Source organism: Echiichthys vipera, assembly GCF_963691815.1.
Source record: "Echiichthys vipera genome assembly, chromosome: 10".
Taxonomy (NCBI): Eukaryota; Metazoa; Chordata; class Actinopteri; order Perciformes; family Trachinidae; genus Echiichthys; species Echiichthys vipera.
Genome location: NC_139835.1, coordinates 28,358,840 through 28,381,326, shown reverse-complemented (window position 1 = coordinate 28,381,326; position 22,487 = coordinate 28,358,840). Strand labels below are relative to the sequence as shown.

The window sequence follows — 22,487 nt, the reverse complement described above, 5'->3', positions numbered from 1 at the left end:
GCTTTACCCGTAAAACATGTTTGGGCACGGTACGGATGGACAGTGTGAGTGCGACCTAAAATAGAAATGAGGACAGAGATGTTGAGATGATTGCTGCAGCTGCATTTCTAGCACGGCGCTCCCTCTCCTTATTTAGTCTGTTGTCGTCTCTTGTGCGCTCGTTGTTGCTGCCTTTTTTGACCAGCAGACTTTACTACGAGCCAACTTGCTGTTGAAGCGAGTGAAGTGCCTTATGTTTTTGAAAAGCGGCTGCTGAGACAAGCTGAGTCTCAGGGGACGCCATCAGCTGGTTCGAGTCCAGATGTAACGGGTCAGTTCGCACCGCAGCAACGTTCTGAAGCGGTTCGGTCTCATCACAGATCTTTGGTCTGAACCGGGGCAGCATCAGGCTCGACTCAAACACTGCTTTTCTACCTTTGTAAAAGAACTCTAATAGATGGATATGTACATGTACTGAATTATTTATTACTAAAATAATACAAATGAAGAGTTGAATAGATCGGCCCCATTCTCACCAATACCCGCTCCAGCTATGTGACTCAGTATCTGTATCGACGCAGCCCAACCTGCCAACACCAACAATCTCTGAAAGCCGAGCTGATTTGAGAGTAACATGCAACAGTGCCCGCAGTACATTTTAAAGCCAAGACAGGAATGTGAAGCACGCAGGAATCCGGTGTCTAGGAAACAACACATCCTCAGTACTTGTAACCTTACCCCACCCTCCCTGCCAGCAGCGCGTACAATAGTTATTTAACAGAAGTATGAAATCTTTTTTGTTTCCTTTAAAAAAAAAAAAAAGTCACTACTCTATGTTGGTTCAACTTGCAGGCTTTGAAAACCCTGATGAGTCATGTGTGTGTCAAACACTCTGCATACGTGAGTCACGTGAAAAGCATCTCCGCCGCCCACGGACGGTAGTTTTCTTTGAGCCGAGCAGACATTTTAGCTGAGGTGTTGGCGAGCTGGCTGCTGAGTGAGTCGCCTCGGGCTTCACTTTGGTTTTTTTGTTTGAATTTAGGCGTCCATTCTCCGTGGCTTTTTACGTACATTACCTCTGCAGCGTTTCGCCTGCGTGACCCCGTAGTGGGATCTCCAAAGCACATTGCTGCATCTACGATGGATTAATGAGCAGCTTGCTAGCCGGTGAAGCAAATGGCCTAAATGTCAACAGAGAATGAACAGGATTAGACATCTTTACAGTCATTTTTCATTAACTTATTTGTTTAGAGCAGGGGTCTGCAACCTTTACTATCAAAAGAGCCCCCCCCCCCCTCCACCAAATAAAATACGTCCTGAGCCGCACAGCTTATAAAGTTTTATATATAGTTACATGATATATCCAAAAAACTATAGTTTTTATGCGACAATAAAGAAAAACATTTTTATGGCAACACTCACATTTTCCTCTGATAGTTTTTTTTGGTGGGATTTATCCACGGTTAGCAAACGGACAGTGCGGGTCATAAACTCAAGATTAGCCACCCGCGCTGAGCCGTAGATGTAAGACGTGACGCATATTTTATCATTCAATCATTCATCTTCAACCGCTTATCCCGGGGTCGGGGTCGCAGGGGGGGGGGGGGGGGCTGGAGCCAATCCCAGCTGACATCAGGCGTGAGGCGGGGTACACCCGGGACAGGACGCCAGTCTATCACAGGACACATAGAGACAAACCGAGACAGACAACCATTCACACCTACGGGTGATTTAGAGTCATCAATGAACCGAACACCTGCACGTCTTTGGACTGTGGGAGGAAACCGGAGAACCCGGAGAAAACCCACGCAGACACGGGGAGAACATGTAAACTCCACACAGAAGGGCCCAGGCCGGGATTCCAATCTGGAACCTTCTCGCTGTGAGGTGACAGTGCTAACTACTACACCAGCCGTAGATGTTAGACGTGACGGATATTTTAGTTTCACATAATATATTTTTAAATCACCTTGAACTCCAAGAGAACAGGTGTTCCCTTCGAAAGATTGTCCACCGTGCCAAAAAGATTCCGTCATTTATTTCCATGTCATATTTTGGCAGATGTACGGGGAGCCGCTGAAAAGGGGGCTGAAGAGCCGCGTGCGGTCCGGGAGCCGAAGGTTGCAGACCCCCGGCATAGAGGGTGCTAGTCCTATATAGCAGCCGTCCTTGTGTAATGCATTTCGAGCAACCTGTTATTACACGAACTGTTACTACAACTCCGCGAAATGATGAATGTACTGACAGGGGAAAAACCTTAAACGGCCAAAATCCATCAAAACGTCTGTAGCCGCAGACTATAATTAGCCAGGTTGTGTGCAGTGTGAATATCCAGTACAGTGAGCGTATGAATGGACATGTTACATGCAGGCAGAGGCATTTGTTGCTATGCAGGCGAGATGGGCCTCAAGAACAATAGTTGCGCCATCGTATTATTATTTCCGATAGATAGATACTTTGTTGATCCCGGGAGAAATGTAGGCATTCAGTAGCTCATAGGACACGTAAAACCAGCTTGTCTGCAGGGCCTTTAACCACTTTTACGACCGGGAACTCGAGTTCAACTCAAACGGCGCGTTACAGTTGTCTGATTTCAGGCAGAGAGCAGTTTCAGTTTCTACTGTAAACAATTCTTCATTCAATTCATTGCAGACATTTTCTCCTGGACAACTTTTAAGGCTCGCCCTGAAGATTAACGGTTTCTATGGATACTTGTATAAAATACAGTATTGAAGTATATGAACCAATACAGGGCAGCACGGTGGTGTGGTGGTTAGCACTGTCACCTCACAGCAAGAGGGTTCCTGGTTCAAGTTTGAGTCCATCTGTGTGGAGTTTGCATGTTGTCCCCGTGTCTGCGTGGGTTCTCTCCGGGTTCTCCGGCTTCCTCCCACAGTTCAAAGACGTGCAGGTGTTCGGTTAATTCTCATCTCATCTTCAGCCTCTTATCCGGGGTCGGGTCGTGGGGGCAGCAGCTCCAGCAGGGGACCCCAAACTTCCCTTTCCCGGGCCACATTAACCAGCTCTAACTGGGGGATCCTGAGGCGTTCTCAGGCCAGTGTGGGGATATAATCTCTCCACCTGGTCCTGGTTCTTCCCCGAGGCCTCCTCCCAGCTGGACATGCCTGGAACACCTCCCTAGGGAGGCGCCCAGGGTTCATCCTTACTAGATGATCCTGAACCACCTCAACTGGCTCCTTTCAACGCAAAGGAGCAGCGGCTCTACTCCGAGTTCCTCACGGATGCTGAACTTCTCCCCCTCTCTCTAAGGGAGACTCCAGCCCCCCTCCTGAGGAAACACGTTTCGGCTGTACCTCGTTCTTGACCTCGTTCTTTCAGTCATGACTGTTAATTAATGACTCTAAATTTGCCCGTAGGTGTAATTGTGAGTGTGAATGGTTGTCTGTCTCTGTTTGTCTCTATGTGCTCTGCGATAGACTGGCGTCCTGTCCAGGGCGTACCCCACTTCATGCCCACTATCAGCTGGGATCGAATCCAGCCCCTGCAACCCCGTCAGGGACAAGTGGTTGAAGCTGATGGATGAACCGATACAAATGCAGATCGTGCATGAGGCTAAAATAGCCAGAAATTTACAGTCCACCTAAAGTTGATTTAAAAAGAAAGAGAACTGAGTAAAATACTGTTTGAAGATAAATATATGAAAACAAATACAAGTTGTGTCACTAATAAATGACCGACAGAAAGTCTCTGTAAACTTTACACAGGTGCATATTTATAATTGTACGTTTCTCACCTACGATAAACTTCCTCTTAGGATTGAACACCTGCTGTAAGCCGTTCTGCAGTTGTTTATTTGTTCTTCTATTGATTGACAGATGGATAAATATGCCGACGTTTCTTTCCTAAGGATGTAGATGCCTCAGAGATTATTCTAACCAACGTGCAGCTGGTGGATACATGAGAACACAACTCCCACGTAGTTCGGGATTCAACAGTTACATCGTTCCAAGTACAGTACGTGTTTTGGGGACAAAAGTCAAACAACATTCTAGATATACGGTTTTGAATCATTAGAAAAAAGTAGTTTTCCATGCAGGGCAGGCCCTCCGCGGTTCCCCTCGACCATATTTCTGTACAAACAGCACATGTGGAATATCAGCGGAGTCATGTCAGACTCCTATCAAACACCTGGGGCCAGATGTTTTACAGTATTGATGCTTAAACACTGAAACTATGCGCGCGGTACTTCCCGCACGTAAACTGGTGTTGATGAACGAGGAACATGCAGTGAAAATGTGTGCACCTCACGCATACTTCAGCTCGTGCAAACACATGGTTTTACAGCGCCAAAGAAGAACCATAAAAAGAAGTGAATATTAAGTTCGAGGCACTGGATCTAATATCTTAAGCTGAGGTCAGTGCATGTTATGGTCGACACCCCTAAGAGTTTAAATGGTGCCAGTGCAGAAGAGAAGAATGTGTGCTTTATAAACTCGAGACAAAGAGCACACTTTGATCAAACTGCTGACAAGTTTGTAAGCGTTTCCTTGTTAAACAAACATATGTTTTATAGACGTGTTGAGTAATTGTTTCGTGACCTTAACTGAACCTGAGCGTCGGCGATATATATATATATATATATATATATATATATATACCATTACCATTATTTATCCAGGGGGAGAACACTGAGAGCAATGCTCTCTTTTTCAGGACCGCCTTGATCACATTCACACCTGGAAGCTGCCCAGTACAGCCGCAGTCTGCTCTGCTGGCCACTGAGCAGCTCCACCGGAGCTCAGTGGTAGAAATGAGGTGCTGCTTCTTCACTTCCTCCCCCAGATTGATCCTGGCGGTCCTGGGGACTCCGGTCACGAGCTCACTTCTGTAACCTTTAGGCCACAACTGCCCCATCTTAATTAATGAAGGAGGCAAAGCTCTCGATCTACCGGTCAATCTTCATTCCTACCCTCACCTGTGGTTGTGAAAGCTGGGTCATGACCTCCCTAGGGAGGTGTTCCAGGCACGTCCAGCTGGGAGGAGGCCTCGGGGAAGACCCAGGACCAGGTGGAGAGATTAGATCTCCACACTGGCCTGGGAACGCCTCAGGATCCCCCAGTTAGAGCTGGTTAATGTGGCTCGGGAAAGGGAAGTTTGGGGTCCCCTGCTAAAGCTGCTGCCCCCACGACCCGACCCTGGATAAGATGAGATGATTACTGTTGATACGATAGTGTACCGAAAGACTGAATCAGATCCATCAGTAGTAACTGTCCCCATCATCATTTACCACTCAGTAAGACCGTAAATATTCATATTGTTTCGTATGAGCCTTATATCCCAGTGTGAAAGTCTCAGTGAACCTGCTACATAACAACTTTTCCGTGTTTTCCCATTCCTCTCCAATAGTGAAGGTGGCGCGCCCTCGGCGATCCTCTACACTCTAATTCATTTTCACTCTTATTTGTTCGGTAACCTGGAGCACTTTTATTTTGACATTTAGAAAATTCAATAGTCAGCATACAATCGCTAAAAAACGTTTGCTTTAACTTATAGTTCTCAGAAAGCAGGACAATGTTAATTGGCAGGTCAGACTTTGTATTTCTTGTCGAAGGTGTGCGCTGACTTAAAGCTCTGCTGACGGTGTGTTCAAGTGCATGACTCCTCTAATCAATTTTGGTTGCGAATGCAGTGCTGCTCTCCAGCCGACCGACTTTGGTGTTTTGACCACGAATAAACTTTAAAACTGTGGGAAAAACATGAACAACTGCACACAGTGGTTCTTTGTAGAACATTTCAACTTTACTGTCTTCAGGCAGCCATTGTTATTCTCTGCGCAGTGTTACACGTTGCAGATATGTTTTCAGTTTCTTCTCCGTGTTCATGCCTCTGCTCTTCTCCCTGACTTTACTCTTCACCCCTCTCCCTTCGGTTCATCTGACACCGACGGTAATCAGGCACACTGAAGACGGCCTGCGCCCTGTAGCAATCAAGGGCACGATCAAAATCACATGTCACATCGCGCAGCCCATGTGCAACCCATCACCCCGCGAATACTTCTGCTTCGTCACTGCAGACTATTTCACAAGTTCCCTTTGCTGTCTCATCAGGTGATCTTTGACCGGAGTTATTGATTAGAAAGGTCTGTCGCTCATTGTTGTGCGTATGCGCACGCAGTAATCCAGTTATGGTTAGTAATCAGGCAGCATTACTCTGGGTAAAATGAGCTGCTTTCAGGATCATTCCATGAGAATTATGTTTCGCTGCTCGGGAGCCTGTGAGTCTGTGGGTCACTCGGGCTCATTGTTTTTTCGAGAGAAAGACAGACCGCTCTGTAAGTTAGCTGGCTGTTAGCTGGAAGAACAGGAAGTTTGGGCCTTGAAAGCATTTTTACAAAAAAGAGAAAACAATAGATGAGACGAGTTTGAAGTGTGTCATTAACCGAACATCTTTGGTATGTTTACATCTCCCGCGAGTGTGTTCACAGGCTTTTTTCATGTCACTGACATCAGTTCTGCTTTCTCCCCAAAGCAATTTCAGTCAAAAGCAAGTCCAGTTTGCTTTTGACTGACTGCTTACTGCAGCCATTACATTAACATATTCAGCCCCTTATCAACATTACTGCGGACCAATTGTACGCGTAAAAGTCAGTAGAGCAGTCATCAGGAGCGCTACACAGTCTGAGAAAACAGCTGTATAAAGCCCTCTGGGGTTCTGGGGCTTTGTCAGGTCTAATAAAAGGATCTTACACAGCACTTTAGTTAGTTACTGGGAACACAGAGTTACAAAGCCGTTGGCCTTTTCCCGGCAGTGAAAAGATGCCATCACGTAAGATCCAGTGTTTCTGAAGCCTGACCCACACTAGCCATTAAAAAGGCAGGTTATATCAGCCTCTGCTGCTTTGTCTTCTGTCGGTCTGTCTCTTGTGAGCCCCTGAACCTGGATAACTCTGAGGCCATCGGAGCTGGTGATAGCAGCGTGCAGCAGCAGCAGTTGTGCAGTGTGCTGTGGTTTTTTAACCTGTTTGACTTGTTCATCATCACTACTAACCCATTTTTTTCCCTTTCAATTATCTGCATGTGACAGAAACCACAACAATGACTCACTTCTCCCTCCTTTTTCGATGACTCTTTTTGAGCGTAGTATTGGGAGCCTCACCGGTATAGCCATGAATTTCTCCAGTGTGGGCATTGCAGACCCCTTGGCAGAGATCATTTGATCAGATCCTTCAGTGGGGAACCGGAGCTGGGCATGGTGGTGTGAAGAGAAAGGGGCCACCGTCACGTACCCCGTCCCATTGTCTTCCTTCCCAAGGTTTAGTCGCTCTGAAACAAAGCTGCAAATGTTAAGTTCTTGACCGAATATGACAACTATTGTCTTTTTGCCTGCAGTCCAATCTGGAAATCAAAGGTTTAGGAGAAGCCTTCCCCCTTGGCAGAGGCGTGATGGTCGCTAAAGAGACAGTGTGCACCCCTGGCATTAAACCCATGTCTGTATCCCTACGACACCTTATTTACCAAGAGCGTTCCCAGGCACGGCCTTGAAAGAAACAATAGACTTTAAGAACTCATGTGTCCCTGCTGTCGTTGGCCTTTTAAATAACGAAATGTGATCTCTATATTGTATTTGTTGTTTATTGTTTGTCTGATGGTCATGCGCTTACTTTGCCTGGAAACCAGACAAATCTGCCCAGCTCACGTTTCCTTTGCTCTCACAGATTGGTCTGGCCTCTCGCCCATTCAGAGAGAGTTACAATGAGCCAGATCCTGGGCAGGCCAATCACAACCGTTTATGTCATGCGGGGAGGTTTTTTTTTTACAATGACTGGATGTAATAACCAAACCAACGCAGGACTCGGATTAAACTGTCAAACCAGGCGGTGCTGATTTCTGTTACAGTGTTGCCTATCTCTCATTTTGGTGCACCGTTTAGCGGTAATTATAGAAAGTTTGTGACCTGTCAGCTATATTTCTTCCTGCTTCAAAAAGGACCAAACACTGCCTCGACTTGCATAATGTTTCCCAACATGTTCTGTCTGTTGCTGTGATTGGTTGTAGGTGGTTGTATCTAAGTGCGTCCAGAGGTATTCTGGGCTGCACCGTTGATAACGCCCCACGGAAATCAAAAATGAACTGAGACGTTTCAGACTAATATGCATGATTGTGTGGTGGTAACTACCGGCTGCACCACAAAACTGCACACTCATGGATAATAAAGATTAAGTCGGACTCCACCTTACCACCGCGTTCTGGAGGATGTGTCCGTGAAGGTTGCCTCTGATTACTGACACAGTGATGTGGGTCAAATCCGGATCAACACGCATCAGCAGATCCTTCCTCCTGACCTCGGGTCAGAGTGGGCGGGACTCTTCTTTATTAAGTCAGTGATAACGATGCTTAAAGGTTATTTTAAACTCTTGACTCCTTGAAGAAAGTTATAGAGAGGAGTCCATGAAAGAACAAGAGAAAGTAACTTGTAATTATGAGATTTAATTGTGCATAATTCTACGGTTCACCAGTAACTACACAGCAGACTGGAGTCTCCACTAACAGTGACAGACAGAGACTTACCCACAATAGTCTCCATATGAATAGGTCCGAGGCTTGTCTCCGGTATGAAAGTGGTATCAGGGTGTGGATTCAAACAGAATGCCCCTGAATGCTTTAACAGGCGTCAAACACGTTCTTATAGACACGTATCCTGTCTCACCCTTTACCTGTTGGCACTGGCATATCTCCATTGCTCCAGACGTGTGTTTGACACGACAGTCTGATGGGTAGGGTTGTCACGATACTAGCATTTCAAAGTCGGTACCGCTACCCAGGAAAATCCTCAATACTCAAGGAAAATTACAAAAAATTATTAAGATAAAGATTAGAACAATACAAACAACATCAATAACACTTTTAAAAAGTTGTCTGATGTAATGAAAATAAGAATAAAAGCACTAATTGTAACTGCGATAGCCCAACGTCAGCTGTGATCGGCTCCAGCCCCCTGCGACCCCGTTAGGAACAAGCGTTTGATGATGATGGATGGGACACATAAGTAGGATGTATATTATATTTTTAAACTCTCTTGTTTGTCTTCTTGTGTTGTAGAGCTCAGGGGTTTGTGTGGACATTAAATGATTCCATGAAACCTTGGATTCAGTTGGTGAATCAGTTGTTGTTCGTCAGGTTTCTCCACAGTGTAAACAGGGATCTGCTCCATGCTAATGGATTCAGCTACAGTCCTTTTTATCTTCTGGGTTTCTGCTGACTCGGCTCCATGTTCTCACTGCTGATTAAATAGATAGCAGAGGTCGCTGTTTCTGTCTTGTTGAATTTTCAGACACGTTATTGTGTCGTCCTTTTAAATAAACGGCTCTTAGCGTTACACGGGCAGGACGGATGATGTTAGCTGCTTAGCTCCGCCATTAACGTTACTGTTTATATTTAGACGCTAGCCACATGCAGCTTGTTTGCATCATTAGCCTTACCTGGTAGTTAGCCTCGTATGCTAAATACTTCCAAATGACACTTTTACTTTATTCATTTTATACTAAAATCAGTAGCAAAGGTCTTCCACCAGCAGCAGCAGCAGCTGTGTTCAGTCAGCTCAGTGTTGTTAACAGGATGAACATAAGTACTGATTTCTTTTGTTGTTTGTTATTCGGTGGTAAATTGGGTCGCAGCATCATGTATCTCAAGAGGTTTTCTTTTGTCTGCTTTGAGTGAAGTCATCAAACAGCTTTGCTTTCACCTTTGTGGGGCAGTTGCTTTCTTTTTTGTTCCATTAGGGTGTTGATTTCTCAGACACTTGATCCGAGCTTGTGCAAAAAATCCTCCTTATTGCACGATTATAACTGCGAATTTGTTGTTCTTCATATTAAAGACAGAATATATATATATATATATATGTATGTATTTATTTTTAAAACTTTTTTATTGGGCTTTATAATGTTATAATACCACATTTGAATCAAAACCACATACCTGATATTCCCTCAAGTAGCAAAATCATACAGTTATGTAAAGGAATGGGCACCAAACCAGCTAGACCCAGACAGAACAACAACAACAAACACACACACACACACACACACACACACACATACACACACACATGCCAACAACGAAACAAAAAAAACACGACAATAAGACTGTTCAACAGCCCATCAGCAGTCTACCACAAAACGAATAAGACCAAAAAGAACAGCAAATATGAACTAGAATAAAAAAATACCAACTAACAAATAAATAAAGATTGACATAAAGGCAAACACACAATTGTAAAGACAGAATATGAACCCATCAGAGCTTTCCAAACTAAAAGAAGGGACATAATCAGATTATATATTGATCCTTTCGAGAACGTAGTCGCTACACCCTAACGTTGCATGACTTGAGTTCTCTGTGGTCCGTAAAAACTACAGCCTTAAGTATTTAATCACTGACCACATTTGATCAAACCCAGAGGTCATTTGATGTTATTAGTCTTGTGTAAATAAGCGCTAAAGCGATTGTGGGTGCCGGGTCTTTGCCTCACAAAGAGTTCTTTGTTTTTCAGCGTTTCATTTGTGGCCCTTGTTGGTGGAGGATTACGGAGGCTGCTGCAGAAGTGATTCATGATTAATGAGAGCTCTGAAAGCATATTGGGCTCAAACTGTTCGAGCTACTCATTCAAACAAGCTTACATTAATCCAGAGTGAAATCTGGAGGCACAGCGAGATGAATGGAGGCATGCAGTGTGGAAAAATGTCATCTAATTTGCCTTCTGGTGCTATAGTTGCAACAGATGGACGGATACGGATATGTGCCAGGGTGATTGGTTCCATAATAGAGTGAATTTTAATTGTTAGACAAACATTTTAACGGTTTAAGGGAATGTAGGTGAAGAGTTGAAGACAGCCAACGCTACAGCAGGCAGGATCAGATGATAAGGAGAATGACTTGGCTTCACAGACACGACGGCAAGAGTCATTGTCGAATCGCTGACCTCAGGAGAAAAGGGAACAGTGGAGGGAAGTTACAGAGGTTCAAAGTTCTGTAAAGAGTGTGTTCAAAGACCTTGACTTGGCTTAAAGTGGAGTTAAAACAGCGTAGTCATGCAGTGTTTTGTACCATTTCACCCAGAAAGTAGAGAAAACAAACACGCATTTCTCCCGATAAACCCGTCGACAGCTGTGCGGCGTGATAAGCTCTAAACTTCCTCTTTGTAGGAAACTGTGTAGAGGTCAAGAAGCCCCGGGGGGGATATGACATCATCATTCAAAGCGATATTGGGCGGCCACAATAACAGAACGATGTCTAAATATGCAACGCTAGTTATGAATCTTGAGCTCGGTCTCTCTCTTCATATTCAGTCTACACAGGCGCAGGTTGGCTGTGTTTAGTTCACGTCTGTGATAACTGCAGGACAGTGGAGTGGCTGTATAAGAATTAAAGGTCAGCTGCGTAGTGAACGACATGGTAACGAACTGAAAGGTCGGCGATGCTGATTTGCCCTCGCTGTTCTCCGTGAAGTTTACTGGACGTGATGCCATTTAATGTAACGCCAGAGCCTGGTGTGTTCACCGTGGACGGAGCTCTGCGCCCTCTGCACAGGACTCTGTTAGCCGGCCGCTAACGTTAAATGAGTATTTTTTTATTATTTCTGATTATTTTTATTTGGACACACATGAAAATCCAGATAATGAAAAATATAAGAATGTATCAGGAAAGGTCAAGAAGCAGGTTTATACAAGAGACCTTCTGACTACTTAAAGTACAATTCCAGCGCAAAATCATCTTTACATACATCAAAATAAGCCATCAAGACAGTTTTTTTTCATGTATGAACTATTAACGGAAAAATCCGGAAGAGTCGCTAACAGCCGGATGTGGCTAACACTGATTAGCTCGTGGCATTAAGTATTTAAACCACTAGTATCGCTCAAAATAACAGCAAACCTCTGCAGCAGCATGAGAAGAGTCCCTACACACAAAACAAAGCACCAACAGCGTAGTTAGTGAACCCAGAGTTTATTAAAAGAGGGTTTTAAAGACTTACCAACTGGCCCCTGTACCAGCTCCTCTCATAGTAAAGTCCATTCAAGTGGATTACCAAAGTCAACCCCAAAGGAAGGAGCCCATTGGTGCTTTGTTGTGTGTGTAGGGACTCTTCTCATGCTGCTGCAGAGGTTTGCTGTTATTTTCAGCAATATTAGTGGTTAAAAAAGACCTTTGAATGCCTTCACCGTACTGCCCCGAGCTAATCACTGTTAGCCACATCCGGCTGTTAGCGACTCTCCGGGATTTCTCCGTTAATAGTTTATACATGAAAAAAAAACTGTCTCGACGGCTTATTTGATGAAAAAGACAATGGGATGATTTTACGCTGGATTTACACTTTAAGAAGAAAAACAAAGAATAGCAAAAAATAAAAACTGAGCTAACATAATATAGAAAAAATACCAGAAAAAAAATCACAATCACAATTATTTTACACGACTATGCACTGAAAAAAGTGTCGGGAAAAAAAGAGATAAATTAAAAAGGAATATGCATTTTTTAGTAACATGCCTTTAGGATGCAAGCAAAATCAGGGGTAAAAGCACAAGTTAGCAGCTAATGCTCGTGGTGTTACTGGCAGCTGGGGGGGCGTATATGCAGACAGAAGGAAGTATGTTTGTCTTTATTTAGTAACGTTACAAATAAAGTCGAGTGAAACCACTTTTTTTTTTCTGCTGCGACATGTTTTGCTCTCAACCTGCTGAAATCTCTCGAACGTAATCCAACACTTCTGTAAACTACGTTAGACTTGCCGCTGTAGGAGAAGGGTACGCTTGTTTTATAACAAAATGAGAGCATCATTGTGAAACATTATCAGAAGAAGATTTCCTTTATTCGTCTCGCAACGGGAAATTCAATTTTCACTCTATTTTTCTCACACACACACAACCACACACACAAACACACACACACACACACACACACACACACACACACACACACACACACACACACACACACACACACACACACACACGCACAAACAGGACCTATATACATGCAACTAATGGAGAGATGTCAGAGCGAGGGGACTGCCAGTGACCGGCGCCCCGAGCAGTTGGGGGTTCGGTGCCTTGCCCAGGAGATAAGCTGGCACCTCTCCAGCCACCAGTCCACGCTCCATTCATGATCCACACAGGGACTCAAACCAGTGACCCTCTGGTTCCCAGCCAAGTCACCTATGGACTGAGCTACTGCCGCCCCAGTTTGTCAGTTTGTCTTGATTAGTTTATAACCGTCGAAAGCCAAAATCGTAGAAAAATGAAAATAAAGTTCGATCCAAAACACAGAGTCTTTGTTCTACGTCTGAGAGAGATCTCCAAGGTTGACTCCCGGGGGTTATCCCAGTCAAAACACACGTCTCAGGATGGGTGTTCATGTGACGGCATGCCTCGAATTGAAGATAATGATCCCACAAATTGTTAGGTAAAAATAAAAAGGCTTTGGGGAACGCGAGCAATTTCGGGGGGGAAACGATCCAGATTGAAAGACCTGATAATGAAACGTGCTATTTCCAGCCGCCTCCAAAACGGCAGATCTTTTTTAAACAGCGAGGCCGGGCCGTTCGGCTCATAGCGTGACTTTATGAGGCAGCGCTGGATGCTTTAAAAAAAGCGCTTGTGGCTCACTGCTGCTGAAAAATGTGCATTTGCTTTCCAACTTCATTGAAAACATCCAGGGCCTGTTAGCAATCACAGTTGATGTGGTAACACCGTATCATGTGCTATAATTTGATATAATTTGGTATTCGGGACATCTGAACCATGTACGCACAGAACCCGTACACACGACACACAGGAGGAATTAAGAGGTAACAAAAACATGTTTAAGTCCTGGCGAGCGCTCGCAGCTCGGAGGAGGAGAGAGTGTCATGCGGGGGGAAGCCCGGTCTTGTTTGTTATTGAATCCTGATGGGCTCATTATGAGGATTTTTAGTTGTTGTTGTTGTTGTTGGAGGAAGACGTGTGTGTTTTACTCACACATGCCCTCACGACCTCGCGGCGTAATTCACCTGTCAACCCAGGATCACAGTGCGGCAGAGGAGGACGTCTCCGGGCGACAGAAGCTGCCTGCTGGCTCTGGATGCACGACTCGCCTTTCAGTGTATCGTGAGAGCGCGAGCGACCGCTGAGAGACAGATTTAATCATGTTTTCATTTTTTTTGCCCAATTTCCATTCTCTGGAAGGTTTGTTCTCTTGCTCCTCCAGCTTTTTTCGAGAAACCACAGCGCTACATCTCCCTTCTTACCCAAACTCTTCTCCCCCTCCCTCCCTCCCTCCCTCCCTCCCTCGTTCCCTCGTTCCCTAAGAGGAGCTTTCGCCCACCAAGGCTTTCTGTGACATTTAGAGTCTTCCAGAAAACGCTGGTGTTTGTTTATACGCCGAAACAAAATCAGCTGTCGTCCCACTCACAGTTTGGTCGGAGGGATGGGAAACACAGAAGACGCCGTATTAGTTCATTTATTTAAGGAGCCTGATTAAAATCTGTCAGGGTTGGAAAGGGATTAATTTAAAATGTAAACCGATTTTTACCCAGGAGCGTCATTAAGCTTTTGGTGCTGATTTGTAATTTATATTCACCTTCATCGAGGAGGCCGGGAGACTGTTTACTCTGCTCGCAAAGCTTACCAACCAAAGCTATTCAGAGGTTCACCAACACATGTAAATCACCCCCGTCCTCCACTCCCCTCCACTGCGCTCCCAATAAACCAACGGATCGCTTTCAAGTTACCCTTCATGGTGCACAAAGCCATAAATCGCAGCGGTCCAACCGACCTACTGGAGCTCCTCACCCCATGCACTGAGGTCTGGCAGCTCCAACCTACTCACTGTCCCAGGGATAAAGTGCTACCAGGAACGCTGAGGGCCTCAGACTCAAACGACGCTGTTCTCAAGTTTAATCCTCAGACTCACCTGTTGTGTTCTGCCTCACCCAGATGATCCCGGCCCATAATAGTGATGGACCGATACATCGGCCGCCTGTCCTGTTTGCCGATAGTTTTTTCCAGGCATGATTTAGGGCGCACTCACACTGTCCATCCGTACCGTGTTCGAGCACGTTTCATGGCTAAAGTGTAGTTCGTTTGACCAGTGTGAGTGCAACCGGACTGCCCCTAGGAGCGGCACGGTTACCGGCCATGGCCCGTTTGGGAGAGGTGGGCTTTTGTAAAGCATGTTTGCACATGTACGAGCACGAGGCCTACAGCGGTTCTGACGTCATTTTCTGTGCGCCTGTTGGGACATAAAAAAAAGAAGGAGGGACCATGCACGGACATTTAAAACAATGTTGTCGCCTTGCAACGTTGACTAAACGGGGTCGTGTCGCATCATGGGTCAAAAAAAAATACAAAGCCAAAAACGTTACCATGCTTTCCATTATGTGGCCAAAAGGCTGCGCGCTTTTGTAAACAAAGCGACGCATCGCGATGACATCAATCAATGCGTGTGACGTGTTACGGCGTGATGACGTATAGGCAGCAAGAAGCATTCTCCAAGGCCCAGGTAGTGTGAGTACAAACGGGCCTGGAGGGGGGGACAAGGACCGTAAACCAAAGGGCACGGGACGGACGCACAGTGTGAGTGCGCCCTTACAGATACGCAGCTCCGTGTCGCTGGAGACGCCTTTAAAGTTGAATAAACGTTCCTTTTTTAAAAATTGAGACTGGTAACATTTGTTATCATCATTGTGTTATTTTTATGATGTCAATTTAGGGTGCAGAAGTAGGGTCGGCTCCAAATATCGGCTCAAGAAAATCGGCGGTCCGTATCGGCCATCGGCTAAAGCTGATGGAAAACAAAAATCGGTATTGGCATCGGCCCTAAAAAATCCATATGGGTCAATCCCTACTTTGGGATTTTGGGATCCCTACTACAATTTATTATGATTGTTTTACCTTCCTGTGAAGCACCTTGAGATTGTATATAAAAATATGATATAATAAAAAAAAGATGTATTATTGTAATATCTGCTATTTTATATAGTAACATTAGAGTTGTTTTAATTAATTTTATTGTGACGATGATGGTAAGTATTATTATTATAATGACAATGATGATTTGTATAGTTATTTCTGCCTGAGTTACCTTGAATGATCCCTTCCCTCGGAGAGCTTTGTCGTCCGCCTGGAGCCTGAAGGATCAGTTCAGTGATATGATATGTGCGGCACACCTATCGCAGCAACCTCCTTTTTTTTTTTCTTGTTTACTTTTTCTTTCTGTGCCCAGTCAAAAACAGCGATGACGCTACTTTTCATGCAGATAAAAGGAGCCCAGACGGCCCAAAATAGCTGCTTGATTAAAAAGACAGATGCCCCCAGACTCCAAAACACACAATGTGTCTTGAATAGTTTATAATGACTGTTTATTTTGATCATCAAGGTCTGCTTGTGTGGCTTCTGTGCTGCAGCGAACAAACCTTTTCAGACCGACAGGCTTGGCTCAGCACAGCTACACAACAGCTGTTTAATAAACATCTTAAAATGAACTTAAACTAGGGATGCACGGATCTAACTCTTTGGGTTTCAGTCGCTGCGAGTACTGAACTGACATCAGTGTTTAATTGATAATAATAATCTGCACACCTAACTGTATAGAAGTTATTAAAGCAGCATCAGGCTTGACTTTAACGTTGCAACTTTGTAAAACTAAATGAAACAAAGAAATACACAGATCTAAATGTACTGTATTATTATTATATGTTGTTTATTCATTCATTCATCTTCAACCGCTTGTCACTATCGGGGTCATGGGGGGCTGGAGCCGATCCCAGCTGATATCGGGCGTGAGGCGGGGTCCACCCTGGACAGGACGCCAGTCTATCACAGGACACATAGAGACAAACAACCGTTCACACCTACGGGCAATTTTAGAGTCATCAATGAACCTAACACCTGAGAACCCGGAAAATACCCACGCAGACACGGGAAGAACATGTTCATTCATCTTCATCTTCAACCGCTTGTCCCTGTCGGGGCCGCGGGGGGGCTGGAGCCAATCCCAGCTGACATCGGGCGTGAGGCGGGGTCCACCCTGGACAGGACGCCAGTCTATCACAGGGCACATAGAGACGAACAGAGACAGACAACCATTCACACCTACGGGTGATTTAGAGTCATCAATGAACCAAACACCTGCACGTCTTTGGACTGTGGGAGGAAACCGGAGAACCCGGAGAAAAACCGCGCAGACACGGGAGAACATGTTGTTTATGATTAAAATAAATTACAGTTCAAGTGTAAACCTTTTAAATGCAGCAACAAATTGGTCAAAACCTAAACAGTAATTCAAGTTGCAGTATTTAATGTATATGTTGTAAATAACATGTGTTCTCGTCAATTCAACGTTCTATTTAACGCGGTGAAATGGCAACCGCATGTCGACCACTACGGTTACGTTTGATTCAATTCGTTTCAATTAGATTTTATTTAAAGTGCCAAATCATAACAAACGTTATCTCATGACTCTTTACATATAGTGAGGTCTAGATCACACTCGAAGGTTCAATATGTAGAATCTTTATTAAAAGCATATTTTTTTTAAATGTAACATTTTGAGGGATACAGAAGGAAAGCATTGATTTTCCATAATATATGAGGGTTGCCAGGGTTGTCTGTTGTTGGGTGCAGCTACTGTAGGCTGGCACCAAGTGAAATGGAGTTTGCCAATCCTGCAGCTGCTTATTTGTCCGAAGAAGGAGAAGAAGTATTCCTTTTATTTATCCCACAAGGGGGAATTCAATTTTTTCACTCTGTTATTATAGTGTCTTACACACACACAGGCCCGAAATACACACATGCACAAACAGGACCTATATACATGCAATTAATGGAGAGATGTCAGAGCGAGGGGGCTGCCAAATGGAGCGGTGCCCCAAGCAGTTGGGGGTTCGGTGCCTTGCTCAACAGCATCTCACAGCATGAATTGGCACCTCTCCAGCCACCAGTCTGCACTCAATTCATGGTTCACACAGGGACTCGAATCGGGGACCCTCCGGTTCCCAGCCGAGTCACCTATGGACTGAGTTAGACCGGGGACAGGCGAAAAACAAGATCCAATATAGGCCAAGCATTCATTCGATGGGCTGACATAAAGGAGTTTAACGGCATTATAACGCACGCCCAAATGGCTACGCTTCTCCTCGATCGGTAACATCACTTTCATGTTTACTTAGCTGTAACAGCTAATGGTAACTGTCAGTCAAACTGCTCTGCAATACTTGTTTTTATGGTGCGTTTTGCCGGAGGGGACGGGTGTAAACAGGCTCAAACAGACTCCGGTCTCCTGTCTCCTCGCTTGACACACTCGGGATTACTTTTTCTTGTTGCGGCTACGATCTTGAGACACTAGATGGAGGTGTTGTGCTCATTCTCCATGTTCAACCGTTGAGTTTAAGCATCAAAACTACTTATTAGGATTAGAAAAAACACTGTGGATTGCCTTAGTGGCGACACAAAGGACTCATCCACCTACCCGACCCTCCTCCGTACGCCAAGTTCAGGTGCTCTTATACTACGCCTCCTTTCCTCTTTTGCTCAGGATGTTATTTCTGCAGAAGTTACACTACTTTTCATAGCTATATGTACGAACAGTTAACAAGAACAGCCTTTATATTAACATAGAACTGAATTGAGTAGATCAGCCCTATTGTCCATCTATTTGAGTCAGTACTGGTTTCCAGTATCAGTATCGGTGCATCTCAACAGCCCCTTCATATCCACAACACGCCTGTGCAAACCTCGGTTTTCCATCCAAAAGCCGCTCCGTCTGCCTTTCCCTTGACGAGATGACACTCTTGTGTGATCATGAAAAAGTCGAGGCCGTTTCCTTCCCCCAAAGTCATGGAAGTAAACGGAGACATTAATCACGGGAGGTTGAACCTGCGGACCGGAGTGACCCAGCTCATTGGCTGCTATTTCTTGCAGAGCTCTGCCCTTTTCCTGCACATCTGCGTGAGAACACAGATCTCTGTACAGGATCTGCTGGAACTAAATGTTTTCAAATCAAGATAATATTCCCCTATGCATTGCTGGTATGCTTTTATACTCTCTCCGAATCTGGCAGACGTCCAACCCGTGACAGCATTTCCTTTTTCTCTCCTTCAGTTTCACTGTGTCCCAACAACATACCACATGCTAACGCTTTAAAATAGACCCTGTGTGTGTGTGTGTTTTGGTTTTTGCTAGCTTCTTTCGGTCATTGTGCTTAAATATATGTCTTAAGCCGGTTCCGTCTGTTTTATTCTCACAATCCAGTGCTTCAAGCTTCTTCACTGGTATACACTTTGACTTGTTGTCCTTCGCTTTAACTTGTTTCCCTGAATAGTCAAACTAGATCGCAGGTAAAAGAGGAAAAAAACAACCTTCTCCTCGGCTCCTCGCAGGTCTTTGTATTTCACTTAATTGCCCCATGATGAAAAGACGCCAAATCCCTTAAAGGCCGCCTCATTCCCCGAGTGACAGGGATGTTTGCCTGGAGTGAATCTCGCATCAAAGGCATGCTCTGCATTTCACCAATCCTATAATGGCTTGTTTTTTTTTTCTCTTAAACAGGAAGCTACAGTTTGAAGTGAACTCTATTGTTTGCAAGTTACACCTTTTCGAAAGTACTGGCAGAAGATTTCAGGGCGGCTGTAAAATGTTTTGTATGAGAGTGTGTCTCCACCAAGAGCCATGACTTAAAAATGTACCAATCTGAAAGTTTTTAGATGTCAAAGGCAAAACTTACTCCTGTCGAGGCGTTCATGGGGGTTGTAGGATTAAATACCACTGACACCTGAAGTTTCTATCAGACAAAGAAAACAGGAGCTGTTATCAGAGAATGTTTGGCATTATTACCCTAAACTGTATAAAATATGGACGTAGCATACCCGTCGGGGTCCGTTCTCTCAGCTTGATCCAATCATCCTCGCCTAGAGAATCATCCTCGCCATCTCTTCAGACTTTGACTCCGCCTCTTTTCCTAGTGAAGTCTCTAGTGTGACTACGAGAAAGCAGCGGCGATCATCCGGGTATTTTTAGACGCGGCAGTTGGCAACTTTAATGGTTTCATGCGCCACTAGGCATCTCATCTCATCTTCAGCCTCTTATCCGGGGTCGGGTCGCGGGGGCAGCAGCTCCAGCAGGGGACCCCAAACTTCCCTTTCCCGGGCCACATTAACCATCTCTAACTGGGGGATCCTGAGGCGTTCCCAGGCCAGTGTGGAGATCTAATCTCTCCACTTGGTCCTGGGTCTTCCCCGAGGCTTCCTCCCAGCTGGACGTGCCTCCCTAGGGAGGCGCCCAGGGTTCATCCTTACTAGATGCCTGAACCACCTCAACTGGCTCCTTTCAACGCTAAGGAGCAGCGGCTCTACTCCGAGTTCCTCACGGATGCTGAACTTCTCACCCTCTCTCTAAGGGAGACTCCAGACCCCCTCCTGAGAAAACCCATTTCGGCCGCTTGTACCAGCGACCTCGTTCTTTGGGTCCTGACCCAGCTTTCAGGACCATAGTTGAGGGTAGGAACCAAGATTGACCGGTAGATCCAGAGCTTTTACTTCCTCAGCTCTCTTTTCGTCACAACGGTGCGGTAGAGCGACTGCAGCTCCGCCCCTGCTGCTCCGATTCTCTGGCCAAACTCACGCTCCATCGTCCCCTCACTCGTGAACATGATCCCGAGGTACTTGAACTCCTTCACTTGCGCCACTAAGCAGCTTTAATAGGAATGAACGGGGCTCCGCCTCCAACGCTGCATCCAGTTCTCTTTATACGATGAGAGGAAAAGTAAAATGTCTGAGTTCTGCTCAGGATCATATCAAAGGGTTGAATATGGAGAACAGAACACCGCCATCTAGAGTCTCAAGATCGTAGTCGCAACAACAACAAAATAATCCCAGCAGTGGGTTGCCAGGTTCGTTGCCGGGTGGTGTGTAATCGATTAGCTAGCTCTCAACTCAAAATGTTTCCTTGTTTCTGTAGCAACAACAGACAAACCTTGGCAATGCCGGCCGCTATTGGCTGCTACAATGTAAACCGAACGTCGTCAAACCCGTCAAAAAATGTTTTTAAATACGAATTCAGACTAAATAGATTTTTTTATGGAAAAGCAATACTTTCATCCTGTACCCCTCAAAACGCCCCGTGGGTGTATTATTTAAATATATATATATATATATATATATATATATAAAGCTTTTCATAAAGAACCTACATATTCAACATTTAACATTCAAATAACATAAGTTTATGGACAAGAGTGTTTAAAATAAGCTGTTATGGTGTAAACGTTAGGACATTTGCTGTGTAGACTTCTGTTTCAGAGTGGCAAAGAATACATTTTTGGGAAAATATCTGTTTTATCCGAGTAAAACTACTTTTTTTTACCCAATCCACCATTTTAGGCATTTCTGATCCTCCGCACAGAGAGGAACACATTAGCGTCAGTCATGCCAGCTAGATCAAAAGTCCTGGTAAATGATCTCCAGAGGAGAGTAGGGACCCTAATCCTGCAGCCGTACTTTCCTCCAGCGCTGTAGAGAACCGCCTGGCCCCGCGAGAACACAGTGACGCCGGGGAAAATCCCAGAACCGCGCTGCACTGTAAATCAGCCCTCATGCTGTAGCTGTGAAGAGCCAGACCACCGGAGCAGCTCAGCGACGAATAAACCCGCCTCTCAGTTTCTACTCACACTTACTGTGCCATCAGAAAACATCGGATGATGTCGATCGTATTTCAGTCACATGTGAACGGCCCCCTTTTTCCTGCGGTGAAGGCGTCGTTTATGTTTGATGTTTGATGTTTGGGGGAGAATCTAAGTTTTTCTGCCTTTTACTGCCTCCCACTAACTCACAGGAATGTCTTTCCAACTTCTGGTCAAGCTCCGACCAAGTACCATTAAACGTGTTTCTGCTGCAGCCTCATTGAAGACTATAAGGGCGCACTCACACTGTCCTTTCGCACCACACCCCGCGCTTTAGGGTACTCGTCCCCCCCTCCCTCTCCCCCCGCGGCCCAGCCCCGTTTGTACTCACACTACCTGGGCCTCACGCAAATGCTTCTTGCTGTCCATACGTCATCACGCCGTAACACGTCACATGCATTGATGCGTGTGTGTGTGGCTTTGTTTACAAATCTTTCCATAGACCTCTGAGTTTTTGTGCGTCTTGTCGACTGTTTTTGAATCTTTTCATCGACCAAATCTGCAGTAGACACTCCACCTCCGCATCACACCAACGTGAACCTTTCACCGCCATTGTTGTTGTTGTTAAATGTCCGCGCATGGTCCGTCCTTCTTTTTTCTATGTCCGAACAGGCGCACATACCGCTACCGCCGTAGGGCTCGTGCTCGTGCTCGTACACATGCGCACGCTCGTGCTCGTACATGTGCAAACGGGCTCTACAAAAGCCCACCTCTCTCAGACGGGCCGTGGACGGCCAGCTGGCCGCAGTTATGCGCGGAGCGGGTGCACTCACACTGCTTAATCGCACTAGGCTTCAGCTGAAAAAACGGTTTTGGCCCGGTACAGAAGGACAGTGTGAG

General features: G+C 45.3%; 1 protein-coding gene across 1 annotated transcript in view; it reads left to right on the top strand.

Moving 5' to 3' along the window:
• The window catches only part of LOC310953181 (aryl hydrocarbon receptor-like), a 58,945-nt gene that overhangs the window by 13,918 nt on the left and 22,540 nt on the right, over window positions 1-22,487 (top strand). The gene's annotated exons all lie outside the window — the stretch shown is intronic.